The sequence below is a fragment of the Podarcis tiliguerta genome (genome assembly GCF_965153285.1).
Source record: "Podarcis tiliguerta genome assembly, chromosome: 14".
In the NCBI taxonomy this organism is placed as follows: Eukaryota; Metazoa; Chordata; class Lepidosauria; order Squamata; family Lacertidae; genus Podarcis; species Podarcis tiliguerta.
This window is the reverse complement of record NC_139547.1, coordinates 48590779-48606496: the sequence shown is the minus strand read 5'-3', so window position 1 is coordinate 48606496 and position 15718 is coordinate 48590779. Positions and strand designations below refer to the sequence as shown.

At 40.2% G+C, this 15718-nt stretch overlaps 2 protein-coding genes across 9 annotated transcripts in view; one reads left to right on the top strand and one right to left on the bottom strand.

The window, feature by feature from the left end:
* CHLSN (cholesin) overlaps window positions 1–15718 on the top strand; it is a 149121-nt gene that overhangs the window by 85602 nt on the left and 47801 nt on the right. The window lies entirely within an intron of this gene.
* The window catches only part of GPR146 (G protein-coupled receptor 146), a 55833-nt gene that overhangs the window by 38409 nt on the left and 1706 nt on the right, over window positions 1–15718 (bottom strand). The gene's annotated exons all lie outside the window — the stretch shown is intronic.

Genomic DNA, 15718 nt, shown 5'->3' with positions numbered 1-15718 from the left:
CACACTTGGTTACCAAGTGGGTTGAGGCAGTGGGGAGAGATGGATTGGCAGTGCTGCCATGCTTGTATTGCACCTAGCTCCCTGCTGCAGCCTCCTCCTCCCTCTTGGTAACTAGTGGTTGGCATTGGGAACCCAGGTAAGCACTGCTGCCTATCTGTGTTGTGTTGCCCCACCAGCCACTATTTATTTAACCCTTGTAAAATATGGCAAGGGAGGAAAGAAGAGGAAGTGATTCCCAGGACCGTTGCCTGAGTAGTACACTTAATCCCCATGGTATCCTGCTTATAAAAGGAATTGCTGCAACCAGTGGCTGTTCACAGTTGTGTTGCATAGTCTGTGTTGGTCTGCCGTAGTCGAAACAAAACAAAATAAAAAAATAAAATAATTCCTTCCAGTAGCACCTTAGAGACCAACTAAGTTAGTTATTGGTATGAGCTTTCTTGTGCATGCACACTTCCTCAGATACAGATGCTCAGTATTGTCTACCCTGACTGGCAGTAGCTCTTTAGGGTTTCGAGCTGGAACCTAGGACGCTCTCCGTGCAAGGCAGATGCTCTACCATGGAGCTACAGCATTTCCCCCAGTTAAGGTGAGAGTGACAAAATTGTGTTTGGGGTGGGAGGGTCTGTTGGCAGAGAGCATATAATCCTCCATCTTGGTTCTGATCTCTTAATCACAGTGAAGAGAGAGTCAACATTATCTTTACACTACCTCTAAAAACAGTTTGTTCATTAGAGTTTTAAAAAAAAACAATTATGACTGTTTAAATTCGGTTTAAGGATTTTTAAAATCTATATATTTGCAAGTAGTTTCTGCTTGCATGAATAGAGCATTTACTTCTGTCTGAAATATTTTACAGTATAGCAGCAAACAGTGTCTCATATTCCGTTTGTCGGACCAAAGAAAAGGTGCATTCAGGATGTAGTTGAAGTCATACATTTTTGCCAATGACACGAAGGCTGATCAGAATTTTAATTTTAAAGGAAGGAAATGGTTTTGGCAGATACCCACAGTCCAGAGCTGTCCTTCTGTTAATGCACAAGTGCATTACTGTGCTCTTGAACTCTGCCTTCTGATCCAGGTTATTGCTTGGGCCTAGAAATAGCAACCGCCACATTTTCCTTTTAGGATCTTTGATAGTATACAAAATACCTAGCTTGTAGGGTTTGACCTCAAATACTTTGAATCCAAATCACTTGATAGTTTATCTCTGAAACTGAATTAAAGGCAGCTTATTTTTACATTAGTAAAAACAGAAGTTTTCAACTTTCCTATCCTCAGGGAACTCTTTCCATATTGATTTGCCTGCCAAGGAACTCCTCACTTTTTTAAACAGGAAACCTGTGTATTACAGAGGTGTTCAGGTATTATTAAAGGAAAGAAATTGTTTTGGCAAATACCCATAGACCAGAGCAGTCCTTCTATTAGTTAATTAGTTAATAAGGTGCTGCCCAGACTGGCCTCTTGTACTGAGTGATTGAGTGGACTCTTAAGATGTGTCCAGCACTTTTGCTGTGGCTCTGCTCTGCAGGGGTAGATCAGTAATCATGGACAAGTTGTATTTCAAGAAACTTCTCCAAAATGACTGATCTTCTCAGCAAGGAACTTCTCCATGAAATGCCAGGGTTTCTATGAGGACAGTTTGATTCATACTATAACTTGCTGGTCTTCCCTAATACAGTATGCCTTTTCAAATTAAATTCATCTAAGAGGTTTTCTATATCAAGATGTGACCTCATTACTGCTTACTGTACTTAGTTCTCTGTAAATCTTTGATAGAAAAATTAAACCTAATGGGAAGACAAGAATACAGACTGCAAGAACTACTGTCTACAGCAATGTTTCATAGCCACAAGTAGGAGATAAATTCCTAGGAAACCTACCAGAACAGTTACAATAAGCTACAATAAGTCACAGTAAGGCAGCAGTTTTTCGATATTAAAAATTGGCTTTGCTGTGACCCCATTATCTCTCACAGATAATGCCATTAGTATTATTTCTTCTCTCTGTTAATAATGCCTGCTTGTTCATTTATCACAGAAACATACTTCTAAATCCGCAGCCCTAAAATTAGTCACACTGATTTTGCTTTCATTCTCCCCCTTCTCCTCATGCCACCAAACAAATTATAATTGTAAAAAAAAAAAATCCTATTCCTTTTCATGGTGTAATAAAGAAGCTTACCTTTGCTTTTCTTTCAGAAGGTACTCAGGCATTTCTTGGGCCAGAATAATCCTATTATGATTTTAGAATGCACCTGGGTTACTTTGGCTGTCTCTTTATTTTCTGTATTCCATTTCACTAGATGTGAATTATTGGTTAGCCCATCGTTTGCATGGCATGTCACTTTAGAAATTGATATGACATGGTAGTTTTCTGTTGGAGGAGCAAACCCTTGACTGTTGGAATAGCAGCCATTGCTTGTAGAGAGTGGTCAATTGGTGTCAGGTCTACTCTCATACTAATTTTCCCATTTCCTGAGATTTCACACACCCATCCTGAAGAGGAGATGTACAGGTGAAACTTGAAAAATTAGAATATTGTGGAAAAGTTCATTTATTTCAGTAATTCAACTGAAAAGGTGAAACTAATATATGAGAGAGACTCATGACATGCAAAGCAAGATATGTCAAGCCTTTGTTATAATTGTGATGATTATGGCGTACAGCTGATGAAAACCCCAAATTAACAATCCCACAAAATTAGAATATTAAATGAAATCAGCAAAACAAGGATTGCAAATAGAGCAATATTGGACCTCTGAGAAGTAGAAGCATGCATGTGTACTCAGTACTTGGTTTGGGCCCCTTTTGCATCAATTACTGCCTCAATGTGGCATGGCATGGATGCTATCAGCCTGTGGCACTGCTGAGGTGTTATGGAAGACCAGGATACTTCAATAGCAGCCTTCAGCTCTTCTGCATTGCTCAGTCTCATGTCTCTCATCTTTCTCTTGGCAATGCCCCACAGATTCTCTATGGACTTCAGGTCAGGTGAGTTTGCTGGCCAATCAAGTACAGTAATCCCATGGGCACTGAACCAGGTTTTGGTACTTTGGGCAGTGTGGGCAGGTGCCAAGTCATGCTGAAAAATGTAGTCAGCATCTCCATAAAGCTCATCTGCTGAAGGAAGCATGAAATGCTCCAAAATCTCCTGGTAGATGGTTGCGTTTACCCTGGATTCAATGAAGCACAGTGGACCAACACCAGCTGATGACATGGCTCCCCAAATCAACACAGACTGTGGAAACTTCACACTGGACTTCAAGCATCTGGCATTGTGTGCCTCCCCATTCTTCCTCCAGACTCTGGGTCCTTGGTTTCCAAATGAGATGCAAAAGTTGCTCTCATCAGAAAAGAGGACTTGGGACCACTGAGCAACAAACCAGTTCTTTTTTTCCTTAGCCCAGGTAAGACGCTTCTGACATCGTTTCTTGTTCAGGAGTAGCTTGACAAGAGGAATACAACATTTGAAGCCCGTCTCCAGAATCCGTCTTTGTGTGGTGGCTTGATGCACTAACTCCAGCCTCAGTCCGCTCCTTGTGAAAGTCCCCAACACATATGAATGGTCTTTTCCTGACAATCCTCTCCAGGCTGTGGTCATCCCTGCTGCTTGTGCACCTTTTCCTTCCACACTTTCCCCTTCCGCATAACTTTCCATTAATGTGCTTCGATACAGCACTTTGGGAACATCCAACTTCTTCTGCAATTACCTTTTGAGACTTTCCCTCCTTATGGAGGGTCTCAGTGATGGCTTTCTGCACAACTGTCAGGTCAGCAGCCTTCCCCATGATTGTGCTTCTTACTGAACGAGACTGAGAGACCATTTCAAGGCTCAGGAACCCATTTCAGGTGTTATGGATTGAATAGCTACTGTACCTTTTCACAATATTCTAATTTTCTGAGATTGTTAATTTGGGGTTTTCATCAACTGTACACCATGATCATCACAATTATAACAAATAAAGGCTTGACATATCTTGCTTTGCATGTCATGAGTCTCTCTCGTATATTAGTTTCACCTTTTAAGTTGAATTATTGACATAAATGAAGTTTTCCATGTTATTCTAATTTTTCGAGTTTCACCTGTATTTTTCCCTATCTCTCTGCTCCACCAAAAAAGAAAGAAATGCCAAAACAATTCTGGACTGAATACTGTGCCCTTTGCTAGTTAAATGGTGATACAGTGGTGCCCCGCAAGACGAAATTAATTCGTTCTGCAAGTTTTTTGGTTCTACGAGTTTTTTCGTCTTGCGAAACACCAATGTGTATTGACGGTTTCCCATAGGAATGCATTGGCGGTTTTAAAAAAAAAGGCGCAAGACGTTTTCGTCTTGCAAAGCAAGCCCATAGGGAAATTCGTCTTGCGAAGCAACTCAGAAAACGGAAAACCCTTTCGTCTAGCGAGTTTTTCGTCTTGCGAGGCATTCGTCTTGCTGGGTACCACTGTACTGGTAGCAATACGTTAAGCAGAAACCTTTCCCAGGACTCTGCGCTGCAGCTTGGACAAAGCAATAATTTGATCATACATTTTAAATAAGGCATGCCTGGATCATCCAGAATTGTTCCAAAGACAGACAGAAACCAGGACAAACCACTTGGAATGAAGACTAAATATTGCAGTTAAAGGGACATTGGCATTTTTTATTTAATCTCTCCATTTGCTAGAACAAGAGTCAACAGGAGGTAGATAGCAGTCCATCAGTGGTTCACTGGCCAATTTCTGGTGGGTGATGATCTTCTAGCACTTCCTGGTTTTGTGATTCTTGCCAAGCATGCTGGATGATAAGGGTTTGTTCCAGAAGGCGCTTCTCACATTCTTAAGCAAGAGTGCATATTCTGGACCGCTTAAAGAAGGTTCCTTTTAAAAATCAAAGTATACGTATATGTGCTGCTGTTTTACTTTATCAAAGTTTGCTATTCTGTGACTGTTAACCAGTCCTGAGTATACACCTTTGCTTTATAAATTTATCATAGATCAATGAACTACAGAGAACTACAGAGCAAAACATTAAGAATCTAGCAAACTGCCTTATATGAAGTTGAACCATTGATCCATCTGGCTCAGTATCTTGACTGACATTGATAGGTCTTCAGGTTTTCAGACAGGGGTCTTTCCAAGCCCTGCCTGGATATATTGGGGAATTGGGCTATGCAAACATGAAGCCAGCTCAGCTCATGGGGTACAATGTACATATGCTTTACCTTACCTTAAAAGCATTCAGTTATTTGCTCAAATAACAGGAGTGAGTTTTGAAGTTGCTCCTTATGTTTTGTGTGAAAAATGTGTTTTATAAATTCATGGGTGCAGATTAAAACATCACAGTCTAAAATAAATTCTGGAACTAGTTTCTGAAAACTTGTACAGTAATTGAAAACTTACAAAATAACATTTCATGCATTTCAAGCTGTATAATTTGAATTTACTTTGAAGTAAAATTGATTTCCCCTCCTAGCCTGGATGATAGTGCCAGTAATCACTCACTGTCTTGGTAGATGTTGCTTTTCATACCCCATTAAAATGCCCGAAAAGACCCAATACTTAAATGATCAAGGGCCAGTAGATTTAGAGAAGAGATGATATAATGAGTCCTTTGTTGAGAACAGAGAAGCATTCAGTCTCTGCGCCTTCAAATTCTTACAGTAGAAATTCACTACTGTTTTCCGTTTTACTGTCAGATTGAATCACTTTTTGATAAACATATATCTGGGTATGGGGTGGGGGAGCGGGTTGAGACTGGGCCCCAGTCTTTGTAAAACGTCAAATTGTTCATATTTCAATTGACATAACTTTTCTAGGGGGAAAAAGTACTTTAACCACATTTGCAACTGGATTACTAGCTGCATTATTACTTCCATTATTGAACACACAGATGGCCTAAAAGGTTTGTTTTCAGTTTGTTTTCAATTGTTTATATACACTCTAATCATGTGAAGCAATTTTGTAATTGGAAACCATGAAAAATGTGGAAGTTGTTGGGACATACTAGATACAGCTTTTAATGGAACAAAAGCTTTTATTGAGGAGCTTTTTCCAGTGATTTTTTAAATCTGCAGATGTCATTATTTTATGCTACAACTATTACTTAGCATTTTCATATCTTTTGTTTTTGGTATTCAAAGGGCATTTGCAAATTATGTTAACATCCATCTTTGCATTAGCACTTTGACTAGATAGGTGATAATGAAAAATCTTGACTTGCCTGAAGCCATCTAGCAAAACTTAGGGCTGACCAGAAAAATTGGACACCAGCCGGTCATCCAACAGGCAGCAGATGTCCACAGACAACCAATAAATATAACATGTTTCACAGAATCTTTTTTTTTGGGGGGGGGACCTATTGGGTATTTTTAGACTGAAGTTTAATAAGATGCAATTTCATAGACGTTCTTTTACATATAATCAGGTGAATATACAAATGCACATTAAGATTCTGAGTTTGCATATTATAATAAACCATGGTTTAGCAAGATGCACATGAACTACAGTGAACCTTTGGTTTGCATGCTTCCCTCCTCCTGTTTTCTTTTCCCCAAACCTGGAGAAGGATGTTTTTGAAAGCTTTTACTTTTGGTTTAGCATAATCCATGCAATTGAAGTCATGTCCCTGTAACAATTTCAACTGGATTTCTGGTTACTTGTTTAACCATTGCCTATGTGCATATTTGTTGGTAAAAATGTTTGAGTAGTATCTTTAAAGTATATTGCATAGTGCAAATCCTGTCAAAAATATTTGCTCAGAAGGTCCTGGGTTGAATCCAAGGAGGACATTGCAGTTGTGCAATAGAATGTTCTCTCCCCCTCCTTCCTGTGTGTCCCCTGCACTCACCCAAATCTACTCTAGAGAGTTGGGAGAACCCCGGCCTAGAGCATATTGGGGAAGGAGCGGGAGTAGACTTGCCATTGCGCAAGCAGAAGTCATTCCTCGCACACAGTTACAGTACTTCGTTGACTACAACAAGTATCCCCATTTAATTTTATCCATATAGGCCCTGGTCTTACCCACACAGATTTATTTTTATAAAAATCATGTGGGTGCAAGCCTCCCTTCTTCTTTACCAGTGTGACAGTAGAACGCGTGTAAACTTGGGAGCCTTTGTCAGCAGCCATAGCCCTAATGCTAAATCCTCCCCATTTCTGGTGGTGGATTTTGCAAGTGCTTCTTCGACCAACCACAAAATCTTCGGCTCTCAATGGGGAAGCACCAGCAGTAAATCTATCTATGGCCACAGATTCCTTTGATTGCATTGGATTTGCTAGGACTTGGCTCTTTGTGCTTGTATGTGGTATATGAATGTATATGTGGTAATACAGGACTTTTGTGTACTGCGTCCATAACAAAAATGGAGCCCACAAAGTTTTGACGTCAATATCAAATCCCCACAATGGCATTTCCAGATGTTATGCCATGCTCTGTATGATTTTAGTGTTTACTAGTTCATGCAAGAAGAGTTTAATGAAATTGCAGTATCAGTTTACTACAAAAAGAGTGGTAATTGTTTTAAATGCCTTGGAAATGTGCAAGGATGGTTACAATTTCCATTCATTTGTGAATCCTAGATGAAATAAGTTTCATATGTTTAATGTTAGATTTACATGTAAAATGCATTGCAATTGCTGTGATTTCAGAGCTATTTTAAGGCAAAGAATATTTTTAATGAAGTTGCTTTGTTTGTGTTGAACGTATTGCAATTTTTTTGCATGAATTGTCTAATAATATCTCAAAGACTTTTGCTCCATTTTAATATTTTTCCTTTATCCATGCTCTCTTTAAGATACAAATGTATGGGGTTAAGGTGTTGAACTGTAAATATTCTGATTCATTGGGGTTTCTCCCCCATCATCCGAATACTTGAATCAAATAGGTTACTTAAAATGTAGAATTCCATGCTTCTTACAAAACTGATTTTTTTGTTTTGTTTTTGACTGTGAAAACAAAACAGTCCAGGTGATCTTCAGAATCTTGTGAAATGTTGAATTTCTGGGAAGATATGATTTGCAGCCTAGAACATAAATAAATTAGTGCAAATGTGCTGCACAGGCAATTAAGCGATGTCCCCTCACCCCCCCAGCTTCCTATTAATACCAGTTGCTGCCTTCTAGCTTAGATGGTTTTGAGAGATTTGGGTGGGATGGGGCTGAGTATTCCTAGAGTTCTCTGCTGTAGCAAATTACTCAAATTTGCCTTCTAGCACAATCTGCTTCCTGGGTACAGAACAGAAAGAAAGAATGTTACATAAAAGAGAGAACATATTTAATTTCTTCATGTAATTTTAAAAATAAATATTGAAACTTGTTCATAGAATCGGAAAGCTTTGATATCTAATTATCCCTAATACATCAGATTAACAATGTCATATGTGATTGAAGTTGAAGGGGAGAATAAGATGGACTATGCTATTTAAGTAATATATCAATTTGAGTGATGATGCAATTGTTCCAACACAACATAGTGGTTCAGATGTAATTCCAAACTATGGCCTGGTGGTTGTGAACAAGGAGTTAAGGCCTTGGAGTCATTCAGCCTTGCATACATCTATTCCCTGCCTAGTGTGACCCTCGTTTCCAATCCTGATTTGCAGGGCACTGTCAAACCTAGGACAAAATGGCAAATTACATTTTGCTTCAAAACACGACTGGAGGCAGGGAATCAGTGCTTGGCTCAAAATTTTGAATAGTGTATTCACAAATTTAGAAGGAAAACACTAAGCATTGTGTTTCCAAACTAATCAAAAGCAAAAGCTTCCTTTCCTTTTTCTTATCTTGTGAGTATTAAGAGCAAAAGGCAGGGAGTTGATGAAGGTTTTGATTTATAGGCACATTATAACATACAGGATATTAACTAGTATCTCACACCACAAAAAATACCTTATTTGCATCCAGCAAGGTTAGGCCCCCTTATGATCTTTTGGCTGGTGGCACTTCTGTTTCCTGATTTTGTTTTGTCTTTTTGAACAGGAAGTCTGTACAATTAAAGGTAAAGGTACCCCTGCCCGTACGGGCCAGTCTTGACAGATTCTAGGGTTGTGCGCTCATCTCACTCTATAGGCCGGGAGCCAGCGCTGTCCGCAGACACTTCCGGGTCATGTGGCCAGCGTGACAAGCTGCATCTGGCGAGCCAGCGCAGCACACGGAACGCCGTTTACCTTCCCGCTGGTAAGCGGTCCCTATTTATCTACTTGCACCCGGGGGTGCTTTCGAACTGCTAGGTGGGCAGGAGCTGGGACCGAACGATGGGAGCACACCCCGCCGCGGGGATTCGAACCGCCGACCATGCGATCGGCAAGTCCTAGGCGCTGAGGTTTTACCCACAGCGTCACCCGCGTCCCTTGCGCCACCCGCGTCCCTTAGCGCCACCCACGTCCCACAATTAAAGAATGCTAAAAACACTGTGATCTGAGAAATAATAGCTCCTTCAGCCCAAGTAAATTATGTAAAGAAGGATTCCCAGGGTTGGTTGTGGTGTGAGCACTTAGCACATTGTTTTAAAGTCTTATGTTTTGCATGTGGTTGCATATAAATAAACAATTTATTTTTAATTATTGCTGTGATCATTTTTAATGGAAAGGTGGAGTATAAATATGATAACTAGTGAATAAATGTACATGAAACATGTAACCAGAGTACAAGAGGCACATGTTTTACATGCTGCTGTGACATATATGGACCTTCTTTGAAGAAGCATCCCCTCCTATTTGAGAATGAAAGTAGAATCCCTTTGTTAATATGGTGCCTATCACCTGCAGCTTGTGGAACTTACATTAAAAATTAAAATGCCTGACCAACTGGACAATGGAAATGGTTTTTTAATTATTATTATTTAATTGATTACAAGTTGCAGATCCAGTTTCTAAGTTGATTTTAGCCTCATCACTTGCTTTTTAGAGTGTGTTCATGGAACGCAACACTGAGCCTACCACAGCAAACCAATGATAATACCAAAGCTGCTTTTCACATTTTCACATAATAGCATTGAATGAAATAGTCAAGAGCCTCAGATTGACCAAGGGTTATTCATGCACTTATTCCTGTAAACAGATCAGTGCTTGATGCAAGTTATGTGCAGAGCTATGTGTATTTAAAATCTTAAATCTGCCAGGGTAGTGGCATTTTCTTGCGTTAAGAAAAACTGAATGTTATTACTTATATATATGGTGTATAACTTGTACAATGACCTAGTTTGCACATAATACTAAGACAAACATTGGCTTTGTACAAACCATGGCATAGCTCCTCCCCCTGCTGCACTACCCAGGGCTAAGCCATGGAGTGGCTTATGGATTGGTTTGCAGGTGGTTGCTCGCGAGTAAACAGCCAGGACTTCGACCTGTCTTTTACAGGTTTTATTTAGTGCAAACTATGTACAGTGCAGAAACCCAAAGTTCATGTCTGTCTCAGTCACTTGCAGATTCCGGGACTGGCCCCTTCCGGTTTCTCCCCCAATGTGAGAACTTAGGCACCCAAAATCTCCACCTCCCCTCCTTCCGTTTCATCCCTGGGCGACGGAAGCGACATGCTTGTTTCCTGACCAGCCTGGCTAAGCGAAGCGCTTGGGCTCACAGTAGCATCTGTGAGCCTTTCCCTCACCTCGCCCCTCCTTTCCCCCTCTGCTTCACTGGAGGCGTGGCTCTCTCCACTGCCTGACGAAGAGCTACTTCTGAGCAACGGTCGGAGGCTCCCTGTATTCTTGTGCCCCCCCTCCCCCCTTTCAATGGCAGTTCCATGACAGCTTAGCTTAGCATGTCCAAACCCAGACACATGGCTTGTCAGATAAACTTTTACAGCTCATATCTGGAGGAGCCAAACCATGGGTTTTATGGTGCATTGCCAGCCTGAGGACTAGAAAATTAACTGGAGACTAGAAAATTTCCTTTTGAGATTGCATCAGGCATTGGCCATCCACTTTCAGGCTACTCTTGGTTGCTGCAAATGTAAATTAGGACTACGTATTTGAGGATTATAAATTTATTGCCTGCCTAGAGTTGTAAAATCTTGCAAAAACAACCTGGTCATGAGCCAGGATAGTAATGGATGTATGGTAAACAGGACATATAACTCCACAGAAGCTTAGTGAGGGACCTTATCAAAACTTTAAAAATACAATTCTTCCCATATTTCATAGATTGGGAGATGCTACCTTCTCTGGCTAAGCCAACATGTAGACAGAGGGAGAGATTTAATTCAGGTTTAAGACTCAGGTTTGATGTGCACAGATGTAGGTTGCTCAATTCTTCTCAGAGGAAAGTATGCTGAATGTGTCTTTGTCAGCTTAATTCCTGCTTAGACACATTGGGCAAGCATCTTCACTCACTCTCTATTATTCTCCCCTCACCAGTGCTCTTTTTCTTAAAAAAATGCTTAGGAGTACTCTCATTTTCCTACTCATATTGAAATACTGCCCCTTAATGAGGCCAAACTTAGATTCACAATATATTTAGGGGTGTGCATACCCCTGCGTACCCCGCAGATAAAAACACTGCCCCGCACCTCCTAGTGACTTATTTTTTCACTTGTTGCCTTTACTTACTTGGATAACTCTTTTCCATAGTTACAATTCATCTCTTTTTCAATGAAGTTTGCAGATTCTCATCTGCTCCCTATGTTTGCCTTATTAGAAAATATTTAAAGGAGAAAACACTACATTTTGACAACAAACTTAATTATTTAGTGTGTCACTGAAATATATCTGAAGTGAACAAATAGGATAAATGGGGCCAGTGTAGCGTCAACATATAATTTCCTGTGGTTCCAGAAATGAAAACTAAACTGGCCTGATTCTTTTTATATGCACATGCATATGTGGTCAAGTGTGTAGGTGTAGGAAGGGAGATGTGAAAAGCAGAGCTTCTGCACTGGCATTGAATCTGAACTGTTAAGCAGCTAAGTCACAGCTGCTTAACATATGCCCCCTGGTTGAACTCATTTTATCGCCTGACACTTGATATCAGACTTCTCTCAATGCAAGAAAAGATTGTTGGAATGGAATACTTTTCATTGCTAGCAATTGGATGACATATAATTGTGCAGCTTCAATAATATGGAAAGCTGAGGAAGAAAGTGTGTCTGCATGTGAGTGTGCACAAAGCCACTCAACAAGCTAGCTTAAGGCTCCATGTTTTGTGTTCTTAGAGTTGGTGGTTTTCTGTGTGTCGCTTCTTTATATGCTTGGCCAGTGAGAACTCCATTTGTGCAGAGGTTATGCTACCTTTTGCATTTTGTACAGCCTTTTAGGGTCACTAGTGTGATTTGTGAAGACTGGAGCTTGATTACCAATGCAATCTGTTATGTAGGCTAAATCTTTTCATTGCTTGAATAAGAAGATCTCCTAACTCCAACAGATAAGAGTTATATTTCAGGATTTTAGCTTGTTGTGCTGCTCCGGGGCCACTACTAAAGCTGGTACAGTGGTACCTTGGGTTACAAACGCTTCAGGTTACAGACTCCACTAACCCTGAAATAGTACCTTGGGTTAAGAACTTTGCTTCAGGATGAGAACAGAAATCGTGCGGTGGCAGTGGGAGGCCCCATTAGCTAAAGTGGTACCTCAGGTTAAGAACAGTTTCAGGTTAAGAAATGACCTCCAGAACGAATTAAGTTCTTAACCCGATGTGCCACTGTAGTTCCTACCAGCTCACTACTGGCAGAAAGAGAGAGGGTGCATACAGGTTAGCATCTTCACATTGTGACAGGTTGGCATGTGTGTATGGTACTAGTTGTATGACCGGAAAATGGAATATAGTAGTGTTGCTTATCAATGAAACTTTGTTCCAAACTTGAACGTGTCTATCGTTATTTCTGTATGGTGCCTAAGAACTATGATGAATGAGCCACTTGCCAGTAGTGTCATAATGGGTTGATTTTTTTTTTTGGTTTGCAGCCGAATCTAAACATGTTTTCTCGCAAATAAATTCCAAGGATTTCAATGTGGAGAACGCTTGAGGCTGTAGGCTTGGATAAATTTATAGCCAAAAAGATGGTCTGACAGAGTATTTTTTGTTTGTTTGTTCAAAGTATCTGTACTATTTTGGGATTGATATGAGTGAATGCATAGTATCAAGGGATCTGTGCAAATTGTGCTCAACTGAAGGATATTGAATGGCTTACTATCTTCAGACTTATTCTTAAATTAGTCTGGTTGTTCAAATAGATGATTCATAAGCCTTGTGGTTGGCCCTAGAGTGAATTTCATTCTCAGATAAAGCAAAATGTGGATTAGCTAATGTAATTTGACAGTGACTGGAAAATATTCCACTGTTCTTGTGGTGAAGGCAAGAGGCGTATCACCTGAACCTTGAGAGTCTGGTGCCAATGCATACCCCAAGAGGGACTTTGTGCAGCCAGAAAACATTGAGTTTTTGGCAGTATGTCAAGATGGATGACTAGACAAAATAAGTTTAGCCTTCAGCGACAGGCAAAAGGCAAACAAAAAGCTAGTAGAAGAAAGGTACATTCAAAGTTTTGCCATTGTACACTTGCTGCATTCATTTTTCATTATACTAGACTTTCATTTTACCAGCTACCTTTTGAATCACCATTTAAAAAATGTTTTGTTTTGTTCTTATTAGCCAAACTACCATATTTATGAACATTTCTTTTGAACCAGGTATAATATGCTTGAGGCTGGTGCAGATCGCAGGATACATAATAAGTGGACCCATCGGAGGGTTGCCAAAGTGGCCAGGGTAGGGAGGGCGGGAGCAATACAGCTGTTTTTCTTTTTTACTTCTGGTCAGTTGCTTTTTCAAGTAAAAGCAGCATCATTTTCACAATTCCCAGGCTTAAAATGTGTATCTAATGTCTGTGCCATGTTGTTGAGCTCAGTCCAAGCTCAGCACCAGCTCAGCATTTAACATACCCCTGCCTGTGAGCCTGTAAAGTACATGTACGTATCTGTTTATTCCATAGTTCTCTTTCCACTTCCCCCAAATAAGATTTTTAAGCTGAGGCAGATAGGGTGGGTGGTGGCAGAGCAACTTGGCAAGTTCTCAGTGGCAGCTGGGGAGTCGGGATTGTTCTTACACCTGCTTCCCTATGCAGCTTTTTCACCCCACCCTAGAATGCAGACATGGGCTCAGTCCACTGTATTTGGCAGGAGCAAATGGAAAGCCTTTACTACTAGCTCTACCCTCTCTGGCGTCCAAGAGACTCCACCTTCTGACCTTCCCCTGGCTCCATAATTTTTGAAATCAAAAGTTGGTACCCTATCCACCATTCTTAACTACAGATAAGAATTATGTTGGTACGGTGTGTACTGGGTTAAGACTCATCAAGGTTCTCTCGATTAGATAGGAGTCCTGTGGGTATCATGGTCAGCTTTAACTGTGGTTATATTTGGCACCAGATTAATTGCAGCTTTTCTGCTCATAAAGTATTCCTGAATTGTTTGTCCCTTCTCCCACCCCCACTGAAACATAAAACTTGTTGTTTGCTGAATCAGAATATGCTGATATTCTGGCCCATCTAACTCACTGTTGGCTGTACTGACTGACAACAGCTCTTTGGGATTTCTGACAAGTTCCAGCCCTACCTGGAGACGATGGGACCTGGGAAATCTGAATACAAAGCCTGTCTGTCCCCTCAAAATAAAACATCAACTATGGAATCTCAAAGGTTCTACTATCCCTGGTGGTTTGCTGTTGAATCCCCTTACTATAGATTCTGCCCATCCACTACCTTTTGCCTTTGTTGTGGGCAATGGGAGGAGCAGATGGCATCTGTAAGTGGCCCATACTTGGCCAAGGAGTTGTCAACTTCTGATCTGTTGCAAGTCAGTTTCTCTATAGACCATGTATGACATGGAGTTTAATATACAAGACAATTTGCAATATCCATATGGTGTAGTCAGTTTCACGAGTCTTGCCATATTTTCTTAGACTCAATCAGATATTTGTTTTTAATCAAGTCAGTTTCCTTATTAGTACAAAAACATTACAAATTAATCCCTTATCAATGCGAAAAAACCTGAGGTGAAGTAAACATTCAGAGGATGAAGGGGAAATTCACTGTGTCCCTGCAGACAACCAGTTTTACAGTTTTTGAAGTAACAAATGGTTCTGGATTTTGTATATCTGATCATAAAGAAATTGGGAGAAAAGTTGATATAAAAGCCTGATTTTACTCATTTTTCATACCATTTCCTTTAAAAACAATGCTCTTTCTTTTCCACTAGCTTTTGGATATTTTCCTCTTTTTTGCCATGGATTTGTGTAGTTCTGATTTCTAGTCTGTTCACATATGGGAAGTTCTTTTAATGGTGGGAGCCGTACAGACACCAGAATTCCAGGTCCAAATTAGAGGTCTTTATATAAAATTCATTTATAAATCATCAGTGATGTAAAACAATATTTCCCCCCACTTACATACTCTCTGACTGTTCTGTTTTCTGGGATGATAAATCACTCTCTCTATTTTTGTGTTCTTGATATGTCTTTTTAATAGTGTGAGATTCTAGAGTTGTCATCATTCTGGCCTTAGTTCCCTCTCTGGGGTGGCTAGAACTGAAATCTCTTGCATGGATGACACCATGTAGTGCTCAGCCTATCATTTCACAGACTGCAGCTGCTGAGGTGTATTTTAAACTACTGATAACATCATGTAGGGCAATAATGTTTTTCTAGCATATCTTTAGCCAAAAGAACAAGGACCTTAGCTTTTAAAATTAATGGCAGTTAGGCTGTTTAAAATAATAAATGAGGCAGAGTAGAACCTTCAGAAATGT